This window comes from Podarcis vaucheri, assembly GCF_965113315.1.
Source record: "Podarcis vaucheri genome assembly, chromosome: 10".
NCBI classification, from domain to species: domain Eukaryota; kingdom Metazoa; phylum Chordata; class Lepidosauria; order Squamata; family Lacertidae; genus Podarcis; species Podarcis vaucheri.
The window spans coordinates 6,193,652-6,209,049 of record NC_138748.1 but is presented as its reverse complement, the minus strand read 5'-3'; the positions used below and the strand labels follow the sequence as shown (position 1 = coordinate 6,209,049).

Genomic DNA, 15,398 nt, shown 5'->3' with positions numbered 1-15,398 from the left:
TAAGCCATTTTATTGCTCATTGTTTTGTTTTGTAAGAGACAGTTTGGGGGCCCCTGCAAAACACTTTTGGTATCACTATGAGGGATCTCCAGAAATATTAATCTTTTTCAGAATAAAACTATTTTTAAATGACAAGCTTGGGGGAGCCTTAATGGCCTTTGCCTATTTTTTTAGGGGGTCAGATACATCCCACAGGTCGGTTGCCCCTATACCACTGAATTAAGTTCATTCCATTTTTAGCAAAGTTTAAGTTTTATCCTGCCTTTCAGCAGAGATGCCTTTAAAGTAGCTAATAAATCCAGGCAGTTGAAGTAACAAATGTTAAAATAGCATAAAAACAAAGCAGAAGTAAATTGTAAAAGCATACCAATTGTATAAAATCACGAGACACGAGGTTTTTAAAGGTGATAAGGTTAGGTCAGCTTTCTTGGGGTGAGCACTCTAGAGGTGTGACTGCAAGTAGACCCCTTTCTTGGCTGCCAGCTGTTTCTGGAAACTAGTGCTGACCTTTATATGCTCCCTTTATCCTGTTTGAAATGAATTCATTGTCCTGTTTGCTTCATATCTCAAAGGGAAGGCGGTAACAGGTCTTCTCACAGTTTTCTGACAGTTCATTGCTTCTCTGATGTTTGCAGAAAGAGGCAACTTCCTTTAAATAGGGGGGAAAAATAGAGGTGGGTGATTAGAACAATATAAAAACAGACAACACAGCAGAGATACCACAGGGCTAGGAAATTGTTCCTCTCCCCTGAACTACAGAAGTGGACAGGGGTGCCAACTTGAATAAAATATTTTTTTGGGGGGAACAACATAATCCATCACAAGTCATGACGCATGCGTGCCATTTCGATGGCAGTGCCCATCAACTTGGGGCTGCCCTCCCAAATATTTTATTGGAGGGTGAAGGGACCTCAGCCCCTAGGAGTTGGCTCCTATGGAAGTGGATATTTTTTTAGTAGTTGCCATTTCCTGGTTGATAGCCCTCAAACCCCATAGCCCTACAGTCTGTGGAGTCTTCATTATGCACCCATCTGTGTTTTTAAAAAAATAATATTTATTATTTTTCCAAAATCACTAAAGAAAAAGAAAAACAATACAATACAACACATCAAATTAACAAAACAAGACTAAAACAATAAAATAAATCAACCAATTTCATTATCCCATCTTTCATTCACTTATTTCCACGACCTCCTCACACCTCCCTTTTTGTATTCCACTTCTGTTAATTATTTCAGCAATTTCTTTCCATCTTCCTCTGTTTTCTATCCTATAATTATCTTAACTCATTCTAACCTTATTTTTTCCCCTTTAATACTCTATTAACCTATCTGTACTTAATTCCTTATAATATTTCTACTAAAGCCATATAACTTCATTTCAACATTTTTCTAACATGCATTAATTTTACAATATTTCTGTAGATAGTCTTTAAACTTTTTCCAGTCTTCTTCCACCAACTCCTCTCCCTGGTCTCGGATTCTGCCAGTCATTTCCGCCAGTTCCATGTAGTCCATCAACTTCATCTGCCATTCTTCCCGGGTGGGCAAATCTTGTGTCTTCCAATACTTTGCGATGAGTATTCTTGCTGCTGTTGTTGCATACATAAAAAAGGTTCTATCCTTCTTTGGCACCATTTGGCTGACCATGCCCAGGAGAAAGGCCTCTGGTTTCTGGTTTATTCAAGAAGGTATATTTAAATACCTTTTTCATTTCATTATAAATCATCTCCCAGAATGTCTTAATCCTTGGGCACGTCCACCAAAGGTGAAAGAATGTGCCTTCAGTCTCATTACATTTCCAACATTTATTGTCAGGCAAATGGTAAATTTTTGCAAGCTTGACTGGTGTCATGTACCACCTATAAATCATTTTCATTAAGTTTTCTCTTAAGGCATTACATGCCGTAAATTTCATACCTGTGGTCCATAACTGTTCCCAGTCAACCATCATTATATTATGTCCAACATCTTGTGCCCATTTAATCATAGCTGATTTCACCGTTTCATCCTGATTGTTCCATTTCAACAGCAAGTTATACATTTTTGACAAATTCTTAATTCTGGAATCTAACAATTCTGTTTCCAATTTTGATTTTTCCACCTGGAAACCAACTTTTTTGTCCAAATTATATGCCTCCATTATTTGATAATAATGGAGCCAATCTCGCACTTTATTTTTCAATTTTTCAAAGCTCTGCAATTTTAGTCTGTCTCCCTCTTGTTCCAGAATTTCCCAATATTTCGGCCATTTGGCCTCCATATTAAGTTTTTTCTGTGCCTTCACTTCCATTGGTGACAACCATCTTGGGGTTTTCTTTTCTAACAAATCTTTATATCTTATCCATACAGTAAACAATGCTTTTCTGACAATATGATTTTTAAACGCTTTATGTGCTTTTACCTTATCATACCACAAATATGCATGCCAACCAAATACATTATTAAAACCTTCTATGTCCAACACATCAGTGTTTTCAAGTAGCAGCCATTCTCTCAGCCAACAAAAAGCAGCTGATTCATAATAGAGTTTTAGGTCTGGCAGGGCAAATCCACCTCTTTCTTTAGCATCAGTTAATATCTTAAATTTTATTCGAGGCTTCTTGCCCTGCCAAACAAATCTGGAAATATCTTTCTGCCACTTATGCACCCATCTGGACCTTGTGAAGCATCAACATTTAATGACCTGCCAGTTGTTTGTGATATAATCACAGTGTGAGATACAGTTTACAAGCCCTGGCTGGTCATAAAGCACATGACTGGTGGGCTGCCTTCAGATTGGTGAGTCACACAATTTGTGTGTCCATACTGGGTAATCACTAGGGATGGGAAAATGTGTCAATTTTGATGTTTCGCAGTTTCTTATTTCCCCCAAGTTTAAATTCTGTTCTCCAGATTTAGGCAAGTTTGTAGGGGAAAAGGTGTCAGTCTGTTAAATGCAGCATAGCATAGCGTTAATGTTAAAAAATGACAATATTGCCAAGCAGTCGTATTAACTTTGCAACACTGACTTTCAGACATTGTGTATGCAACCATGATAGAAATATAATGGTGTTTATTTGGTATCCTGGGTTTAGCTGTTCTTTGTCCAATGTAGGAAACAGGGCGCTGAACTCTGTTTTCTCTGACCAAGCAGAACTCTTGTGTTCTCATGATCTGAGTAATTGTTGAGCATGTTTGTTATGGCTTTAGACATGACGGCCTGACAAGTCCCTGAGCTGGCTGCACCACTGTAAATCCATGTTCTTTGGGTTCCTAAGAGGTCTCTTGAGCTAGGGTGTTGTTGTCTTTCAACCTACCCCAGCTGTTTCCAGTTTGGCACCCTTATTTGCGGAAGCAAAATTGGTGTGTTTAAAATTGGAAACAGAGAATTTCAGAAGGGCGACTGTGCAGATTTAGGCAGCTGTGATACCATGTATGAAATAACCTTATTGAGTGGAGTGATGGTGTATCATACACAAAACCATAACTAGAGAGAAAAGCTTTATGTCCCTTTTCCTTTTTTTAAAAAAGAGGAAACTCCCTCTAGAACCAAGGGATCTTGTGACTTTGCTTTCTTTAAAAGTCTCTCTTGCTGTCACAGCCTGAGCCAGCTTTGCTTTGCTGGCATGCTTGCTTCTCCCCACTGCGATGCCATTGCAAAAGTGTGGCTGTAACCACTGCTTCCTGAGAGGGTGTGTCTGTTTGGGAACAGGGATGTAATTACAGGGAGCGCTTGCTTGTCACACCGCAAGCAGGCTACAAGACCTTAAGGTCTGGAGCAGTCAGTTCATTATGCTTTCATCTCATTCCCCCCCCCCATATCATTTCAAAAAGTGAAGTTGAATAACAACACCCCCTTTTCCCAAACAGTCTCCTCTTCAGTTACATTTTAGCTGAATGCTTCAAAAAGGGCAGAAGAGAGCAGATTGTGTGCTAGCCAGGCTGAGAATGGATCATACAGTGTCTCTGTCAAGACATTTCTCTGAGTTGCTGTGCCTTCCTTCCTCCCATTTCCTCTTATGATGAATCCTTTGCTCCCATCAGATGTTATCACGCTAGGCAGAAATCTCTTCCTTTGGCAGCTGTTCAGCAGGTAGGTGAGTGGCTAGCAAGTGTGCTGCTTCAGCCTGCTCATCTGGTCTGAGCAGGTGTGTCTCCTCTTTCCTTGTCTCTCAGTGCTGTTGTGGACCAGAGTCTCCAGGCAAAACTGAATCAGCCTCCTTGGAGGAAGCAGCAGCGCCACAGTTCTCCAGCGTGAAGTTAGTGGAGAAAAGGAAGAGGACTAAAGACAATCTTGCTGGTGGGTTCTTAAGAGGACACTGTAAGGAGGGGAAGGGAGAGTGTTTACTTGAGACAGTGGTAATGTTCTCTCTGTAAACAGAGAGTTGGCTTGGGACCCAGTTGCCTAAAGGATCACCTCCTCCCACACACCTGTGTGGCCTCTCTGGATGCTCTCACCAAAGGACATGTGGCTGGTGGCAATTAGAGAAGAGGGTCTCTGCAGTGGTAGGACATGGCTGTGCAATTAACTTCCAAGACTAGCACTCATGGTGAAGACCTTTTCTAGTCTTCTAATCTTTTCTATCTTGAAACATTTTATAGTAATATTTGAAGATCTTTTGGATGTTCTGGGAATTCTTAAGGTGTATGATATTTTGGTGTTCCTGGTTTTATTTGCTGCATATGGTTTTCTGCTCTCTTTTTTCACTGGTTTCAGATCCTGGATTATCATTGGAAGCTGCCTAGACATATAAGCATTGGGTGACATATAAGCATTGGTTCTAGCCAATGAAGTTCCCCTGTTTGTGCAAGGCATTTAAACCATGGAATGTTCCTTCCCTCAATTATCTGGAACAGATTTGAGGGTGTATAGGGAGAGCATGGGGAAGGGAAGGGACATTCTGTTGTACAAGTGACTGTCCTTGCGCAAACAAGGTGACTCGGATTAGATACAACACACTGTAATGGGAATGGAAATGGAAAAGAGAAACATCAAAAAGGTTCTCTGGTTAAGTGAACATCTGAGAAGGAACTGCTGGACCAGAAGAACCTATGCTCACTGCTCATGGACCCGGCATACTGTTTTGACACTTAAAATAGACTTTTCTACAACTTTGTAATATCTTTGACAATGAAAAATTGCTAATTTTAACATTGTGAGCACTCCTGACCTATTATTGCCTTTGCTGAAATTGTGGATGCTCCTTCTTGTTTTTAAAGTACCAATTTCCTTCCATCCCCATATTTAGAAAAAAAATATCAATGAAGCTTTAGTGGAACTGTTTAAAGGGTAAGTGGCTGCAAATTTTGTTTTGAATGTGCCCAGTCTAGCTTGGCTGTGGGTTTGTAGGAAATGGTTCTTGAATGATTTCCATGGTTGCTCAACCATTTGCTTACATGTAACACATGCTTTTGCTTGGCAAGGTGGAATATTATATCTGGCCTGTGGGCAAGATCCTTATCTCTCCTGTTGCCCATGGGCAAAGATTGGCAGCCCCACCTGTCAATCTGATGCTGACTGAATTTTACAAGGGTGATTCGAAATTAAACTATGCATGGCGTGTGGCACTTTGAAGGCCCAACAATCTATTGATCATTGGGGCTTCAAAGCACTGTGCAGGGCTCTCTGCAAGCCCTGAGCATCTCCTGATTTGTCTGTGCTCCTAAAGAGCTACACAGGGTACTCTACACCGTGGTGCAGATCAGCTGATTGATAGTACTTGCAACCCTCTTTTTAATAAGAAATGTCTTTGCATCTTATGTATGACAAGGGGGTGGGGCTTTCCCAAAACTCCCACTAACTCAATGGCAGACTAATTAGGCCCACATGGAAGAAGTTCTGCACTCCTGTTTTATGACAAATGAACAAAGTGCCTAAAAGGAATAAATGCTGTACCAACCATCTGCCATATTAGGTGGATAGAGGTCTTTTTTTAAATATGCCTGCCTTGTATCTTATCCTTTTGTTTTCCTTGATATTTCTGGAATATGTCCATTTGGAAAAGGAAGACAAATGTTTTCCAGCAGCATTATAGAGCTACAAAATGTGGTGGTACTTAATTCGTCTAATTGTTTTTAAACTGATTTTCAAAATTTTAATTTATGAAGCGGTTTACAATAAACAACAAGGTGAAACAATAAGCAGGATCTTTTCCCCACCCCCACACCAAAAAAGAGACTAAAAAGGCAGGCAAGAATCATGGAATAGGAAGGAACTCCAAGGCTCATCTAGTCCAACCCCTGCAATGCAGGAATCTCAGCTACAGCATCCTCAACTAATGGCCACCCAACCTCTGCTTAAAACCTCCAAGGAAAGGAGAGTCTACCACCCCCTGAGGGAGATGGTTCCACTGTCAAACAGCTCCTACTGTGTCAGAAATATTTTCTGCATATTTAGTTGGAATCTCTTTTCTTGTAACTTGAAGCTACTGGTTCGAGTCCTATCTTCTAGAGTAGGAGAAAACCAGCTTGCTCTGTCTTCCATGTGACAGCCCTTGGCTATTGTATCCCCTCTCAGTCTAATCTTGTCCAGGCTGAACATATCCAGCTCCTTCAAATGCTTCTTATAAGACTTGATTTCCAGATCCCATCATCTTGGTTGCCCTTCTCTGCACATGTTCCTGCAGAAAGTCCCAAGTTCAACCCCCAGGTGGGGCTGGAAGAGAACCTTGTCTGAAAACCTGGAAAACCACAGCTAGTCAGTATAGACCAGGCATCCCCAACCTTCAGCCCTCCAGATGTTTTGGACTACAATTCCCATCATCCCTGACCTGTTAGCTAGGGATCATGGGAGTTGTAGGCCAAAACATCTGGAGGGCTGAAGGTTGGGGATGCCTGGTATAGACAATGGCATGCTAGATGGACCCAGTGAACTGACTCAGGGGTCATCCAGACTTCCTTTTGTACTACGCTTTCCAGGTACAAGTCTGTGATACAGTGGTAAAACACAGGTTTTCCTGGGGAGACTACTGGGAGGGGGTAAAAAGCCCCACTCCACTCAGACATGGAGCTTTAAAGTCTGGGCCTGTGCCTAGAATTGCAACACCAAAGTAAGTCTAGGTGAGTCCTCTGTATGAGACATACTGGAAGCCAAAGCAGTTGCTGGAGAGAAAAGGTATGTTAATTGAAGCTTTGGAACTTTCTTGACGGGCAGTCCCACAAAGAGTGCATTGCAGTCATCTAATCCGTGTGTTATCAAGGTGTGATAACCTCAGTTTACCTCAGTTGTTTGGAGCATGAGTGATTCTGGCACATGTTCAGGGACTTCACTGCTCCATCCAGATCCAATGAAAAGGGAAATGGCATTGGAAATAATCAGCATACTTTTGGCTGGATATTTCAAACTATGTGACCTAGAGGAATGTCATGGGTGGGGAATATCAGGCTTGGGAACTGAAAGATAGGGCTGCAGTTTGGCTCTGAGCAATCCGACAGCCACAACCACAACCCTTGCTGGTCCGGCTTTACAACTTGTGCTTTTGTATGGCTGTGATGTGTCCTTGAATTCTGATAAGTCTTGCTGTTCTGGATAGAGAGGAGTATGTGTTTAGGTTAGAAAGTAGCCTAAAATTCACATTTGTTTCTCTGTCCACATTTGCTTCTGCTCTTCACTGGCATCTAGACTTAGGAAGGTGGCCCTCAAGCTGGCCTAGAGGCTTCCTAGTAGACAAAATGGTACCCTGAGGGTACCAAAGACAACTCCAATAGGGTGTCAAAATAGCTTCCCAGTGCTGCCTTCTGAAACTTACTGTCCCATGAAGAACTAGAGTTGCTATAAAGCCGTGCCCTTCAGCCATATCTCCAAGTGATTTCAAGGGACCCTAGAGTTATCAGACCGCCTAAATCTCTTGGGAGGTGCAGAAGAGAGCACAGTTCTCTGGATTGAAGTAGCAATTGTACGCTAACACTAAGGAAGACTGACTGGGTGGGGGAAAGCCTTGACTCGATTGGTAATGGACCACCAGGGAACTGGAGGGATGGCAGCCATGTTAATTTTGTGTAAAGTTCTTAAGCTTCAGACTATTACCAAGCCAACTTTTCAGTAGCGCAACCTTGCTTTCCCGTGTGTCTTGTGCTCTCAGTCTCTCTCTCTCTCTCTCTCAAGTAGTAACCTGAGCAGGCTTTAGTATACTGAGTGTGGAAATAAATATTGTACCTTCCCTCTTTGTTTACCTCCCATGTATATTGGAGAGGATTAGTGAAGTATTAATGTTAATATCTGTGAAGAGTTTTGTAGACCAAAAGTGCCACATAATTGTTGAGTGTGATTAGTGAAATTACTTCATTCAAACCTGTTCTCCTGGATTGTCCAATCCAATATATACTTGATACCTTGCCTTTTGGTTAAAGGCCACTGTACTGGAAGAAGAGAGCTGGATGCAGTGCGAGTTTGTCTTATTCCACCACCACCCCTGCTGTGGTCGGTGCTTGTTGTGAAAAGTAGGGGAAAGGGTTTACTGTCCTGACTTCTGGCAGTAAGTCTTGATCTCTGGAGACTATTAAGCCACTCAGGCATTTAAGTCTCTGCAACTTGCCTTTTTTTTGTCCCTACTGAGGCTGATGAAAGATCAACGGACTCTTGGAGAACTGGGCAGTCTTGTGGTGCCCTAGGTTGCTATAGGGTTGCTACAGCAACCTAATTTCTCTGTGAATAAGGGCTCGGCAAGCTTTTCTGCAACTCTACAACTCCTTTTGGCAGGGCTGTTGAGAGAGAGAAGTTCATCCATTCTTCATCCAGGTTTGTTGGCATCTTCAGGCAAAGATGGTGCAGGCCCTCAACTAATGGATAAGCTTTGTAGTGGTCTTAGATGCCAAGGGGCTATGTGGACTGGGAGATAGGTGTCAAAACTCATCTAGAAAGCTAAATTTCTAATGAAAGGAAACTTCACATGTGAGGACTCCTAAGAGAAAATGTTAACTTGTGTGCACGTGAACGTACATATAACTTTATGTGCTCCTCTTGATACTTGGGAATAGGTGTATTTTTTATGTCAAAATATTGGGCCTGAAGGTAATCATGTATGCATTAATGTTTTTTTAAATTACTCTAAGAGGTCAACAAGTGTCTATAGATGCATTCAAATTCTAAGTTTTAATTTGTTTCTAATGTTTCTAATCTGATTGAGCTAAATGACTTCATCTAATTAATTTCTAAAGCTAATGAGTGTATGAACAAGTGGCAGTCTTTTCTATCTTTATGAATCTGTGATGCTGCAATTCTAAACATGCCTGCTACAAAGTTAGTACCATTTTGAAATCTATGATTGAGCAATGCAAAGTTTTCCCCTTGTTTCTAGTTTTATTCTCTCTCCAGCCTTTCTTCCTTATAACTACATAGTAAATTTAAAACATGTAATTTGAACGATGCAGCTAGATTGCCATCTTAAAAAAGTGTTTTCACTCACAGGAAAGCGTAAAACTAGGGAGGGCAGAGTCAATCCCTTGTATTCAATATTTCTTTTGCATATGGGAGGTTCACTGCAGGAAAACAATGACCTGGAAATATTTTAGGCATATTGCAGTGGGATTTTTTAAAATAAAGGAACTATGCAAAGTAAAGTAGAATCTGACTGGAGAGGAATGACTTTGTATGTATGGCCCTATCCTGTTGTGGACTCTTACGGGTTTTCAACATTGTGCTTTCCAGTTGCTGTGGACTACCAGTCCCATAATCTTTAAACATGCTGGTTGTGGCCAATGGGACTTAGAGTCCAGCAACTTCTGGTGGACTGCCACAATGGCTACATCTGCTCAAAGGGTTCTTCCAGTGTCAACACTTCTTATTCTTGCAGGTGTTTCTCTCCCCCCCCCCGGTGTGTTTCTATCCAATGATGGTTTTCGTTACAGATAAGTGCCCAAGCTAAGACACCTGATGTGCTGATATTGTCACACGCACCCAACTTTTTGTGCCACAACCTATTCTTTCCAAATAGTTTCCATTTCCTTGGAGTCAAGGAGGTTAAGTAGGAGAGAGGTCAGCCTAAAGAGAGTGCCCTTTCCTGCCTTGCATAAGCAGAAGTGCTTTCTCTAAGACAAATTCATTAATGGATGTCACCTTTCCTATTTTCTGTCATGGAATTAGAGTAGGGTATCTTCTGCGATGGTAAAGTTGTGCCTCGAGGAGGGGTGGGAGAATTTGTAAATTTCTATTTCCCATTTTTCCAATCTCAAGTTCAGCTCTCAACATTTCAGTTTGGGCAGGGGGGAGAAACAGCCTCATTACAATTCAACATTCTAGGGCAAATCTTTTCATTTTTGCAAAGCAATTTTGCCGTTTTCAACCACATATGCTGTTCTGTATACATTTTGCCCTAGTTATATGCTTTTTTGTAAACATAGCTCAGCTAGAGAACTGTGTTACAAAAGTCAGAAGAGTTTGTGAATACTTTCAGAAAACACAGAGTTTGACTTAAAAAGTGCAAGCAGAATCAATTTTCTACCTCACCCCTAGCCACAAATCAGTAATTCATAAAGCAGACTATATTAATAATACACTGAGCAGACAATAATCATATTTGAGTTGTTCAAAACCTTAACCCCTCCTGAAGCCATGGGGAAGGTAGCTGCACCTTTATCTGCCTGTGAAAGGGCAGCATAATCTGCACACAACACTCCTTGGAGGGTCCAAAGACAGGGAGCCACCACAAAGGAAGCCTGTCCATGTTAGGGTAGCCAAATCTGTAAATTTTGGTTTCTCACTTTTCCAATCTTAAATCCAATTCTCCATAATTCTGCAACATTTGGTGATACATCTTTTAAAATCCTTGTGAATTCCTCCAGTTACAAATGGGTTCTGTTCCAGAGGTCTGGCCGCATCCCAAGGAATTCGCAACTGGAGGACCGCTTCTGCACATGCGTGTGGAGAATAAAGCGCTTGTGCGCATGTGCGCCGGTGAAACCCGGAAAAATGCTTTCGCATCCTGAATTTTATGTATCGGATCTTAACTCATGGGCAAGTCTATACGAAAGGAAGTGCTCCTTCAGATATTTAGGTCCCAAGAAGTTGTAGGTTTTATATATCCACATCAGCACCTTGACTTGGGCTTTGCAATAATTTGGCAGCAGGTGCAGTTTGTTCAATGCCAATGTCTGAGTTTGAACAGTTGTGCGCACTAGGATGCATTTGCATAAACTGGATGGCCTTCAAGGAACACAAACTATGTTGCACTGCGTAGCAACTCACGTGCCATTTGCCAGCCCAGGTGACTTCAAGAAGCTGGTGTTCTCCCTCAACTCCTAGAAACGTTCACCATTCCGCCCCCCATTGCTACCGTGCTTTTTAAAAACATTCTTTTCTGTCCAAAACTTTTTAAAATGGGGGAATCTCATTTTCTCCAGAACGGAAGCCTGTGCTGTCATGTTCAAACTTTCTGTGGGGGGCAAAGGCATGTGACTAGCTAAATTAACTGAGCAGCCAGATGGATATATACACAGAGAGACAATAGCTTATTTCCTTTTTGGCTCTTTCACTCTGGAGGAATTTGATTACATTTCTGTGACAAAAGAAGGAGTTGAGATAGCACTGTGGTTGCCTGCAGGATGCTCTCTTTAGCTAGCAAAACAATGGCCTTACACAAATGTTTACAAAGCTCCAGAAACTGTCTGAAAGGAACGTGAAAGTGGAACATCTTACTATACTGTGTGAGAGGGAAGCAGCCATGGGTGTGACGCTTCTTACAGGGACAACTGGTCTGCTTTAGGAGTTTCCCTTCTCTCACCCTGGCCCTTGCCTTACTTGGATCACCAATTCAGCCCCCTCCTTGCAAAAAGCAACACTGTCAGTAAAGCTTTTTTCGCTGGTATAAATAGCCATTAAATGGCAATGCACGTTCAGAGCATCTTCTGGCAATAAATGGAGAAGTCAAATCAGCCATCTACCCCATGAGTTAATGGATTTTATTTTTGTCTTTAGTAAGGATATGCATTTGTTCTATTGACAAAGTTTCTCTCAAACTCCTTTACAAGGAGGGGTTTCCTCTCTCTAGAGGTAAGGAGTTTTTTATGCTGGTCTTTAGAAGTTGTTTAAACATATTCAGTATTTATGGCAACTTCTAGGATATTTCATATATTGGAAAAATTGTTTCTCTGCATTATTTGGAAGGCATCTGGCTATTTAAGCAGCTTCAGTAGGCTTGTTCTATGTGTTTATCCTTGGTTACTTTATGATTTTGGACAATTGGAGAAATACAGTTAAAAACTCCCCCACCTTCTGTGCCGAGGGAATTCTTCTCTGAGTTTGGATTATTCCCTGAATACTCAAGAAATGCTTGGAAATTTTATTTGAGTACTTGTATTTAATATCCTGGGATATTTGGGTTCAGTATTGGGCAGCTTATGTGTACTGGCATTTTGTTACTGACCATTTGGCAACTGAGAGATCATATTTGTTTGCTAAAGCAAGATATGCCCAGAAGTCTGGAGCTCTTTGATTTTGAATCCAAAACTTGAATGGAAGGATTGGAAACTTTTTTGTTGTTGTTCAGAATTTGGAACCTTTCTAAATACTCCATTTAGTGCTGCTGTAATTCTCACATATAAAATGGCAACACCTTAACTTGTTTATACTTAACTTATTATAAGAAAAACAAATAAACTCAAGGTGTATACAGATATCATTTTAGCCCTTTGTTGCTGCCTGATGTACTTGGGTTTCTCAGGTGCAAAGGAGGACAGGGTTTGTAGGAACAGAGGAAGCTGCCTCATAAGGAGCCAGACTTTTGGTCCACGCAACCCCATATTTCATACACTGACTGGCAGCAGGTCTCCTACCTAGGGCTGGAAGAGATGCTAGGTGTTTAATCTGTGACCTTCTGCATGCAAAGCATGCATACTGCCACTAAGCTATAGATCTACTCAAAGAATAGATAGGTGTCACTTGTCAAAAGGGGTGGGCGCCAGCTGTACTATTCTTTTAGCCGTACAGGAGTCCTCATCAAATCTGACCCTACAAGGCTTCAATTTCCAAGTGTACCTATTAAATAGAGCCAAGGGACAGAGAAGGTGTCCCTGAAATTCTACCAAGGATGCCTGCAGCATGTCACTAATGAGGGGAGAGATGACTGCAGCTTCTTGAGTAAAACTAATGCATAAATATTGTGAAACATGAGGTTTGCACAAGCCTTCTGCAATATGCTCTCTGGCTCAAAGGATTGGCAGGGACCCCATAGTGCTGTGGCAGCTAAATGAATATCTGTCCAGATAGAAAATCATGTAGGATTCTCTGGACTTTGTCACAAGAATTCTGTATGGAAATACAGAAACTGTACAGAAAGCTTCCTTCCTTACTCTCTTTCCTTACTTTTCTGTAAGATCTTCTGAAACCTTCCAAGGTTTGCATACTTGTGAGTTTTACCCCAGTGGTTGTCTATTTTTTGAGTTGTTTCTTTAATCTCCTTGTAACAGTTATCTGTGTTTTCAGTAGCTCAATCACTAATGGTCTCTTATTGACCCTCAACTGCAGTTATCAATAACCTTGTTACTATCTGAATACATTGAACTATTGTGAAACATTAATCAACATTGTGTAACTTGAAGGATGAGTCTCGACTGGCTGTTTTTTTACAGTTACAGTGGTGGATAGAACTTTCAGTAGCTGGCAGACTTTGCTAAATAGCTTGTTGCAAAAACTTGACAGTAGTTCAGAGCAGGCTGCCCTGCATTATGTAGCTGAAAAGAAGGTTATCTGCTAGTACCAATATGTTTTTCAAGAGGTTGTTTGCCAGTATATTACCATGCAGGTTCAGGAGAGTGTTGGGTCGACAAATATGGAAAAGGTGTTTCCTTCTCCTGAAGTTAGGATGACTTTAAAAAAAAAAAAATGAACAGCGGATAGAGACTTCTTTCCCCAATCTATCAAATTGCTGCTTAAGCATCTCACAGCATGGACCCCAATAAGTAGTTGTTATTAGGTGTGCACTTATAAGGAGGAGAACTGAGATCACACCTGCTGTACCTAACTTTTACATGATGATCTAACGGGTGGCTTGTGCACATATAACTGTGGGTTCACCCACTGTGCAACTGGATAAACACTTCATTCACATGTTTGGGTGACTGCATGGAGGTCAACACTGAGGGGGGGGGGACTCTCCTCTCCTTTCTCCATATCCCCACTTCGCAAGTGGTCCTTAGAGTGACTTGTCTGTTGCCTGTGTTGGAATTGCTGGATGCAGCTGGGGTCCCATCTGCACTACGCTGTCATCAGTGTGGTTTGATTGCACTGGGCATGGAACTTTGGGGTGCCACAGGGGGTGCTACAACTATGATGTAGAAAGGAAGGTGAGAGGCAGGCGGGGCCCCCCAATTTTGCCACCACATAGGGCGCTGCTGAAATTTGAGACCCCCACAGTCTGCCACTGCTGTTTTGAGTTTAGGAGAGTGGTTAGGCTGCATGCCTGAGACTGCCTCCTAAATCCAGCATCTAGTCATTAAGGTAACAAAGGGTGTGGCACAGAGAGGGCACCTGGCCTGCCTGTAGTACATGTGAAAAGGGTCTAGAAGTCTTAGTGGACCATAAGCTGAACATGAGTCATCAGTGTGATGCAGCAGCAAAAAAAAGGCTAATGCTATTCTAGGCTGTATTAACAGAAGTATAGTGTCCAGATCAAGGAAAGTAATAGTACCACTCTTTTCTGCTCCGGTCAGACCACACCTGAAATACTGTGCCCAATTCTGGGCACCACAATTTAAGAAGGATGTGTGCAGAGAAGGGCAACCAAGATGATCAAGGGTCTGGAAAGGAACAGTTGAAGGAGCCGGGAAAAGAGGAGACTGAGAGGAGATACGATAGCCAACGTCAAATATCTCAAGGGCTATCACATGGAAGATGGAGCAAGCTTGTTTCCTGCTGCTCTGGAGACTAGGAACAGAACCAGTGGCATCAAGTTACAAGAATGGAAATTCTGACTAAACATCAGGAATAAGTTTCTGACAGTAAGACCTGTTTGACAGTGGAGCTGACTCCCGTAAGAGGTGGTGGACTCTTTCCTTGGAGGTTTTCAAGCAGAAGTCAGATGGCCATCTGCCATGGATGTTTTAATTGAGATTCCTGTGTTGCAGGGGCTTGCACTGCATAACCCTCAGGGTCCCTTCCAACTCTATAATTCTATGTCTCTATGATTCTATCATAAACATCTTTGTAGAATTATGTCCCTGCATCTCAAGCTACACAAGTACGGTTTGGAGTGTATATAATCATAATCTCCAGTGTGGCATTTGAATCTTGAAATTAACTTTAAAAATAGATTTTAACTCCTCTGACTCTGCAGCAGACATTTTGGTGCTCCGTTCTTGCTAGGAAGAAACGTTACACCTGTGGAAAAACCTCTCAACTGTAATCTTGAAAATTAGCATGCAGATATCTGCTTCTGTGTGTTCCCGTATGAACTGACCCAGACCCTGAACTCATAATCTGAGGCC

At 41.7% G+C, this 15,398-nt stretch overlaps 1 protein-coding gene across 6 annotated transcripts in view; it reads left to right on the top strand.

Moving 5' to 3' along the window:
• Nucleotides 1-15,398, top strand: part of CD36 (CD36 molecule (CD36 blood group)) — a 70,816-nt gene that overhangs the window by 19,989 nt on the left and 35,429 nt on the right. Inside the window, exon 2 of one of the 6 annotated variants that reach the window (XM_082239766.1) lies at nt 4,158-4,281. The exons of 2 other annotated variants lie outside the window; for them this stretch is intronic. The gene's annotated coding sequence lies outside the window, so the exon portion shown is untranslated. Of the gene's footprint in view, nt 1-4,142; nt 4,282-8,563; nt 8,719-11,803; nt 11,968-15,398 lie in introns of those variants that run through there. 3 more of the 6 variants (XM_082239767.1, XM_082239769.1, XM_082239765.1) reach the window with 3 other exon arrangements.